Source organism: Nannospalax galili, unplaced genomic scaffold (genome assembly GCF_000622305.1).
Source record: "Nannospalax galili isolate Female #2095 unplaced genomic scaffold, S.galili_v1.0 scaffold475, whole genome shotgun sequence".
Lineage (NCBI taxonomy): Eukaryota > Metazoa > Chordata > Mammalia > Rodentia > Spalacidae > Nannospalax > Nannospalax galili.
In genome coordinates, this window is record NW_008339435.1 from 4,850,796 (window position 1) to 4,859,977 (window position 9,182).

General features: G+C 48.3%; 1 protein-coding gene across 1 annotated transcript in view; it reads left to right on the top strand.

Annotated features, from left to right (window-relative positions):
- Positions 1 to 843: 843 nt before the first annotated feature.
- Vangl1 (VANGL planar cell polarity protein 1) overlaps positions 844 to 9,182 on the top strand; it is a 52,975-nt gene continuing 44,636 nt past the window's right edge. Inside the window, exon 1 of the mRNA XM_008834016.3 lies at positions 844 to 990. The gene's annotated coding sequence lies outside the window, so the exon portion shown is untranslated. The remainder of the gene's footprint in view (positions 991 to 9,182) is intronic.

The following is a 9,182-nucleotide window of genomic DNA, read 5'->3' on the forward strand; positions in this document are numbered from 1 at the left end:
GCTGACCCTATGGGAGACTCTGTCATGGCAGCAGCAGGGCTGACAAGTAGGACACAGGTTTCTACCATAGCAACCAAGTAAGGAGAGGGCAACTATTCAGGAAACTAGCTGCCAACAGCAGCATGCACAGGGCCTGTCAGCTTTCTAGCTTTCTATAATCCTCACCACAGTCTTTCGAAGCCAACATTAGCATCCTTATGACTTTCCAGACAGGGAAATAAAGGCTCAGAAAGGTTAGTGGTCCTGGCTGAATCAGCCTGGAACCTTTTTTGGTTATTTGCCTCCAGAGATGTGCTCTACCGGCGGTTTCTAGGAAATCAGTAGAGCATGGGCATGTCTGCTCTAGTAGACAGGAACAGAGAGAGGCGGCTGTAGGGGTGTGGGTGCTGGTGGTTATTTGTGGGGTCACTTTTGGGGCTACATGGGCGTTTAAGTGTGAGCGCTATGTTGGCTGAAATAAGTATGGGGGAGGGGTAGAAGTTACTTCTCGAGTCACATGAATATGGAGTCGGGGCTTTGACCAAGGCAAACGACACAACGAGCTTGGATTTTATGCACAATTGTTAAGTGTGTGTTTGTGTAAGCGGATGAGCTTGAAGGCACGTTAGGGTGTTGACTGGGGAGATGTCAATCCCCGGCCCAAGTGCTCATGATGTGGTTTCCTGGATTGTGCGCTGTGTGTGCACACGGTGGTCAGTCTCCAGGCTCTGTGTGGATGGGTGGGAGCTCGGTGGCCCGCCCCGCCCTCCGCTGCAGGTGGGCCGGCCGGCCGCCGGGCCCACAGCGCTCGCAGCTCTTGGCTGGCGGCCGCGCCGGGCTCGCAGGGCTGGGCTGGGGCTGCGGGGCGGCGCCGGGACAGGAAGCGGAAAGCAGCAGTGCAGCGGCTGCAGCGCCGGGGCTCTGCCTCTACGGGAGCCCAGCGCAGGCCGCGGAGCCGGGGCCGCTGCGAGCCGAGACCGCGGGCCGCGGAGCCCGGCCGGCAGCGCGGAGGTGAGTCCGGGGGAACAGACCTCGGGTGGGAGGATCCAACCCGGCTCCGCGCGCCCCTGCGTCCTGGGACTCAGATCCCGGTTCGGGGCCCCGGCCGGGAGCCCCTTGGACCCTTCAGGGTTGTGCCTGCAGAGACCCCGCGCCTCCCATCCCTCCCAGGCTGTCCCCGCCGCATCCCATTCCTCCGAGTCCCGGGGCTCCATGCTGTACTTCGGACGCCCATTTTCTCCCTCGCTGGCCTTTGGGGTGCGCCAGGGTGCGCGTGCCCCGCGGGACTCCCGGCCGGCCGCCGGGGAGTGGCTGGGCGTCGGTGGAGGCAGCGGTTGCTGGACCAGCCGTGCGGGGCGGAACCCGACTGCCCCGCGCCTCCCAGAGCCGGGTGCGCACCGCGCTTCTCTCCCGGCGCGGGACGCGATCGGGTCCCAGCCAGGGTCCGGGGATCACCTGGCGAGTCGCCAGGCACCGGGACAGAGCCAGCCTGTGTTTCACTTAGAGAACAGCGGGCCGGGGAGGCCTGGGGGGCGCGGCCCGCTGCGCATCGCCGAGCGCAACAGGCAGGTAGGAGTTTACTTTCAAAAACGCCGGGGTGGAGCAGAGGCGTGGAGTCCCTGTCCTAGGAAATTCGCCGCGCTGGGGCAGCCTTTGCCACCGTAGATCTCTTTTCATTCTGCAGTCTTTGAACTGCCCCCAAGCAACGCGCCCAGAGAAGTGTGAAGCTTTATAAAAATTTAAACGCGTCTGTGGTGGAGGCAGGAGTGGGGCGGAGCGGAGGCCTGGAGATTTGGAGATGAGCTGGGGAGACCTGGAGGAGCCCAGCAATCTCAGTTTTCACTTTTCCAAACCCAGTTTGATGCCCACACGGTGAAGTCGAGCGAGCTCCTTCCGAAGTCCCGGGAGAGGTGTCAGGGCTCTTTATTATGGTGATTGCGTGGCTGGCGTGTGCATTTTGTTAAAACTCTTTATTGAGGGGGCCTGTGGTTGGGTGCATGCATACTATATAACACACGCATTCCAAAAGCTAGTATGCTGTAAAGACTCTGGCATTTCCACTGGCATGTTTATACATTTTACAAGGTTTGCTGAAAAATATTATAACTTGTGTCACCAGCCAACCGTGCTAATTAGCGTCCTCCTTCCAGTGGGTGTGTTGATTACACAGCTTCTAGGCTCTTTAAGTGAGATGGCAGAAACTGTCTGAACCCAGGGAGGCGTAATTAGCCATTTTATGCAACCACTAATTAGAGTTTTTAGAATTGAATTAAATCAATGCGATATAGTTGGGGCTTTGATTTGTGGAAGGAAACTGTTTTATTCTACATTTCAAAGAAACAACACACTTCGCCTGTCGGCTAGCCTTTAGCATATCCAAAGGTTGGTGGCTCTTAGTATGATTAGCCAAAACACCCAGTGTGGAAATTTTCACTGTGTAAGTTGCTGGCAACTTAATTTGTAAGTAAAATGAAAGAAGAATTGGGAGAGTGGTTTTTAAAGACTGCCTGTCAAGCAGTACATTTTTATTGTCTTATTTAGTGAGCAATAGGACAAAACCATACAGGAAACTGAAAAGTTTCCTTACCGAACAACAACTCTGTGACACCCTCTGTTGAATGAATGTGTTGAGTGAGGCAAGCACCCCACCCTTTCTTTTATCCCCCTGATGTATATGTAAAGACACACTCTGTTTTGCTTCAGCTCTAATTTGGGTTGGATAGGCCTTTTATCTCATTGGTTTATAATCAGAGTTCTTCACCTGGGCTGGAGGCTGGTCCCTAAGAGTGAAAACCAAGATTCATATCTTTTCCCCTGAAGCCTCCCCGCCATGCTTAAACTACTGAACTAATGAGAAGGAGTTGAAATTGCAGAATTTTTTGTGAGGTTGTATGTGGTTTGGAACAGCTATTGTTGCCTGCCCTCCCATATGTAAATAAACAATTCTGGTAATTGCTACATTGCTATAAATTTTCCATGCATGGATCAGAATGCAGGTTCTGGAATTAGTCTTTCGAAGTTCAAGCCCTGGCTGGAACACTTGCCATATGTGACCTTGTTTCCGTAACTGCACCATAACTGTTTTGTCTCCCTTGAAAACTTGTTCTGATGATTGAGATATTTCATGCAAATTGACTTCACACACAGTAAACCTTTGATGTTAGAGTATTACTACATCATTTCTGTGAAGGGAACTGGCTGTGGCTAGAGTCCCTGCTGTATATGGCAGGTGAGTTGGGCATGATTACTCTGCCATTTTCCGTAAGGAAGACAAGATTGGGTGGCTACAGCTGAACTCCATTTTTGATAAGAGAAATCTTCTTGGTGTCACTGAAGCCTGAAGAAGAGGTGCTCACAGTCTGTGTTGTTGTCTGTCTCCACTCGTATCTTTCCAAATCCCACTTAGAGCCACTGGACCTGGTGCCTTAGGATTTATAGAAGACTTACACCGTGCGTCAAATCCATTTCAGATTGCTTGGGGGAAAAAAATTCCATCAAAGAACTCCGGATACAGTTACAGTTCACAGCCCTTCATGAATCTCCGTGCAGATGCTAGGGGTGTTTCAGAGGTAATTAATGACTTAAACTAGTAGCAGTTAGTCTGGGAACATGAGTTGAAACAACTGGCAATTCAGGTAAAACAAGGCTGGCGTTTTCTCTCCTGATGAACAGTGGCCCAGAGTCATTCATTTAGAAGAGTTCTGTTGGTGTGAAAGAATCATTGATTTATCATGGGTCCTGAGCCCTGTGGGTTCTCACACCAGTGGCCTGTTTGGTGGTTTATGATTTATATGTGCAAGCTCAGCAAACTGTCCTGTAGACTTTGTCATGCTTATTGGCACCCTCCTTCCCAAACCCATGACCCTCCAAGGAAACCCACATGTAATGTTCTCTATTCTCTAACATTTACCCCCCACACCCCAAAGAATGATACATGGAGGCCTGTAAGAGACAGAGTGGAAAGTATTACTTAGCTTCAGTTCATAATAGCTATTAAAAGCTATTAGAATAAATCAAAGCAGTATAGGGAAGACTAGTGGATGTGATAGGTAAATCGTGTGCTAAACACTTCCTAACTGAAGGAATTCTTCATTCAGTAGTAGTTGTTGTGGGTGCTTACCACCTGCCAGGCCATGTTCTGAATGATTTTTATGAATCATCTCACTTAATACACGAGCTTATAAAGTGGTACAGTGTGGATGCAGAATACCCTTCAAAGCCCAAGTGCTGAAAGTTTGTTCCCTAACCCATAGTGCTTTGGGTACGTGGTGGAGTCCTTAAGAGGTGGGGCCCAGTAGGAAGAATGTTAGTTCATCAGGAGCAACCCCTTCAAAGAGATACGGGGAACCTGGTCCCTTCTCTCTCTTTGTATCCTGGCTGGTATGAGGTGAGCAGACCTCTGCCACATGCTTCTGCTGAGTTGTTCTATGCCAAACAACAGTGCCAAGCAATCATGGGCCAAAACCTCTGAAACTGTGAGCCAAAATAAACTTTCTTCCTTTTAGGTTGATTATCGCAGGGTTTTTGTTATAGAGATGAAAGCTGACTAATACAGTAAGTAAAGTCTAGTTTTATTATTCCTGGGGAAGCCTAGGCCCAGAGAAGTAGAATAATTCACTTTGATGTCACACAGCTGATTAAGTACCGGAGCCAGGATGTGAAAGGAGATGGTCTAACCCCAGAATGTGGGCTCCTCTGCTAGCTACTTCTGTCCAGAAGAAAGTTACTGTAGACAAAATTCTTTAAATTGTTCTTTTCCCTTTGCCTTCTATATAATTGAAAGTAGTTACAGAAAAATGTTAGCTTTAAGATATAATATAGATAATCATTAATGGAGTAGACCCTTTGGAATTCTATATGTAGTAAAATCAGATATTTGGAGTAATGTCCACAGTATATATAAACATTTTCATTGGGAGTAGCATCCATTGTAGAGGGAAGCCCGATGGCTCCTTCAGTTTAGTGTGTATCTGCACCCTTACACAGGACCTTTCAATCTTCCCAAGCAGAGCCCCTTTAATTAATAGCTCTAGGCAGACTGTTGATGTTTTTATAACTTCCTTTTCATGAAGGTTAGCTTATGTTTATCACTGTCATTACCATAACCTATTATTTCCCTCATGATTTTTTTCTGGGCACTGTTTTTCTTTTAAGTAAGAGTCAGGTGTGCTTTATAGGAGTTTAGCGAAAGATTCTACTTGAGGTCACCAACTTTTACTTTGTTTTAGTACAGAGTAATGGAGGAAGTTTCTTTCCAAAGTTTGACCAGGGAATTCTAACATTGAAGATGCTGCCACTCAGACAAAAGTGTCCTTTGCTCCCATCTTACCAATGTTTCCCAGGCCATGTGTTTTGGTGAGCTTCAGCCCAGACCCATGAACGATGCTCCTGGGCAGAGCTGAAAGGCTGGTTGCTGGTCTTTCCTGAGCACAGGTGGAACTTGAACTCTCTTGCTGAGCAATGTGAATCTTTCTGTTTAGTTCAGACATCACTGTTGTATCGACTCCCTGCAAGCTTTCTTCTATGAGGGTATGTCTCCATGTCCTGAGATCAGCAACAAAGCCCTTTAGTCATCCAACAAATGTTTATTGGGTGCCTGTTGGGTTCTAGGAACTGGAGAGAGAGTAAGCAAAGTGGTCCCTGCCCAGCGGAGCCTACGGCCTTTCTGGGAGGCTGATGTTCAGCGACTGCACAAGTAAATGTGTAACTGGAAGAGTGCAGGTGGTGGGCTGGCCTATTGCAGACTGGAGGATCAGAAAGGCCTTTCCAAAGAAATGGTATTTAAATTGGGAGGAATCAGGCAAAATGAGGCATGACAAAAGAATAGCAGATAAATTGGGTTCTGCTAAGGCCCCAAGGCTGTTTGGAAGAATTGGGCCTCTGAGGAACTGGAACAGCTGGCAGGATACTACAGATCAAGTGGAAGATTTTGTATTTTAAAATTCAGAGGGACACCATGGATTTGAAGGGTTTGAAGCAGGGAAGTGAAGTCTGCATTATGATTTAAAAGGTCAGCCTGACTGAAGTCCAGCTTGGACCAAACAATACAAGTCCTGTCAGAGGTCAGTATGACAGACAGTTGCAGGTTCTAGGATCTACATTTACACTTTCACCTGACTCTATCACATTCTGACCCGAGCATTAACTTGCTACCCAGTGAAGCTGGTTCCTTTTCCTTACTTTATTATCTTCACTAGTAAAGGGATCCTGTGGGACCTTGTCATGAGTTCTGTTCATTCCTTGTATATCCAGCATTACAGAGCTATGCATCAGAGCATGCTTTTTTATGAATTCAACTGGGAGCTTATCTGAGGTCAAGCTCTCTTCTAGAATGAGCTCTCTGCCTTCCTCCTTACTCAGATCTTAGATGAGGTAAGAGTTGGTAACCATGGAGGAAACAGAGAGACTTGAAGAAGAGGGCCAGGCTCTGTGCAGGCTGGATCACATAAGAATGTGATGTTCTAGGTTAGCCCTCCGTTGCTGTGAACAGGAAGAACAGGGGGAAGACAGGGGACAGACAGAGCTTAGTGATGGTGGGGTGTGTGAGATGAAGAGAGAGTACTGAAAATAGAGTTGTATTCATAGATTAGATAGGATGGTGGCATCACTGTGGCAGAGGATATTGGAAAGACTAAGCCAGCACATAAGAGAGCAGCTGTCATGGCCATGGTAATGTCATGTGGGACAGGAGCTGAACGTATGAGGAAAGTTACTTTTATTCTTCAGGAAGTAGTTGGTTCCCATTATCTCCATAGTATTTGTGAGAAAGGGAGTCATAGGCCTGACCCTAAAGAGCTTATCCTATAGGGAACCCATAGATGGAGAAGAATAATGAGGCATGCTTTGGGTGTTAAGGGATAACTTGCAGGTGCTGGGGGGCGGTGTTGAAGGAAAAGGACTAGCACAAGGGTCATCAAGTTGGAGACTAGTCACTAGGAGGACCCCATGACGGCAGACACTTAGCCTCTGTCCAAGCTATGCCCCTAGCATTGCTGAGCAAGTTCTTGTGACTGCTCATTAACTATGGAGATGAATGAGTGAAGAATGGGTTAAGAAGGGCTTTGGGGATGAGGACAAGGTTGTAACCTTTGGATTTGACTCAAAGCAATCTCTGGCCAACTTTTTCAATGGAGAGTTAGGGATAGGGGAGTTAGTGACCATGGAGAGGCAGAGAGAGGGCCTCATACAAAGATCCTCTGGCTTGGTAAGTATAGGCAGGAACTGTGGGAGAGAAAATGGGTAGAGTTAGGAAACAAGTATAGAGTTAGGAAAAAGGCTTTCCCCAGAAGGCTTTTGGGAGCTGTGATTTCCTTTGTGGGGCATGACTGGAGTTGCCCTAATGGATGGTCCATACTTTAATGAGGACAAAGAATGAAGACCTTCAGCAGAGAGGAAATGGTATGAAACTTTAGTCCTCACAGTGACCCTGGGAAGAGAATATTAAATGAAGCCAGTTTACTGGGGATTTGGGGGTGGGGTAGAACAGAAGCTCTCCAAGGTAAGCCTCTGCCCTGGGTTGTCAGAACTAGGAAGCACAAAAACAGAAGCAGCTCTGGTGTGCCAGCTTGGGGCCACCTGCCTCTGAGACAGCCCCCCCCACCCCGCCCCCTCCCGCCCCAGCATTTGGTGAGAAATAAGAAAGCAGGGTAGAATCAGGTAGAAACCAGAATTGAGAGCTATGGGCTGGAAGGCAGAAACAAGTGTGAGCTGGAAAGGGTTAATTATGAATCTAGAGAAGAGCGGTCAGTTTCTTTTTTGGAGAAGGAGCCAAACCGTGGAACCTACAGATCAACAGAGAGCTGGGCCAGCAGCTCTTAGGGAAAGAGGATCAGTTCTCACCGGGCTCCACATTTCTGGCTGTGCCTCTTGAGTTTGCTTATTTGTCAGGTCTAAGACCAGTCAGAAAGCAGTACAGGCTGGAGTAGAAAGGAATTGAAACTCTGGAGTGCTGAAAGCTCATTGAAATGGCTGGTGAAGTGGGTGGGAGACTGTAGGGGGCAGGAAAGATGAAATTAAGAAAAATATCTTGAAATCATCCGGGAAAATAGAGCTCAGCTCAGGAGCCAAACTAACGTCTAAAAAGATGCCTGCTTGTGTTTCACATGTAGTCTTTATCGTCACTCCCCTCCAAACAACCTACCTGACTTCCTTTTACTGGTAGGAAATTTGCAGCCCAAGGTTAGGCTGCCTTGCTCAGTACATAGCTGGTGAGTGAGCAGGGAGCCTGACACAGCCCCGTTCTGCCCACAGCAGGTGAGCCTTGTGGGGAGAGGCCCGGAGGTGCTGGCACTCTGCCCTGTTACTTTCCACGCTTTTTTATTGCTGAGAAAGACAAGGAGTTCCATGGCGTTTGGGCAGCCTGGGGGTGGGGGTGGGGGTGGGGGTGCTCAGGGCCACCCACTTTTCATTTACCCAGTGCATCTGGTGCCCATGCTGGGTGCTGTCACCTCTGCGGGCTCAGTTAGTCATCACAGCACTCCTGACTTTCACATGTAACAGATGTGGCTTCAAAGAGGTTTCATCATTTGACTTGAGATCCCACAGCTAGAAGTGAGGGATGTCTGTATCTGCTTACATTGCAACATCAGCCTTGTGAGATGGTAGCTGGTTTGCTGATCCCTGATTGACAAATGAGCACACTGAGGTCCAAGAAGGTAAGGAAGGGGCTGATCCCAGGCAGCTTGGGCTGGAAGCCAGGCTTCTCCATTGTTAGCCTTGAGCTCTTGATGGCAGATGACTGTCAAGGAATAACTTGATGGGGGAAGAGGAGGTTTTGGAGAAGGAGGAGTACCACACAGGCCATCAATTTGGAGGCCAGCCACCAGCAGGATCCAGGAGGACAGGCGGTTTCTGTTGTAGCCATGTTCCTGTCACTGCTGAGCAGGTCGCCTGGCTACTCATTAAGATGGAAGAGAATCATTGAACCAGCGGCCTAAGAAGGGCTTTGGGAAGGACGGCAAGAACGGGGTCCTTGGATTTGACCCAGCTGTCATCTACAGACATGTCATGGCTGAACCATTTTTTCCCTACCTATTCCTTGGTTTTAGGGACATTTTCATTCTCTCTAGCCTTTTGTTACAATAGATAATGAGGGAATAATGTTTTTCTTGAAGATTAGTTCAGGCTCCGCCAGGCACAGGGCCTTTCCTTTCACTTTGGAAGTGAAAGAATGTTACATCCTTTTTTTTTTTTTTTAATCTCCT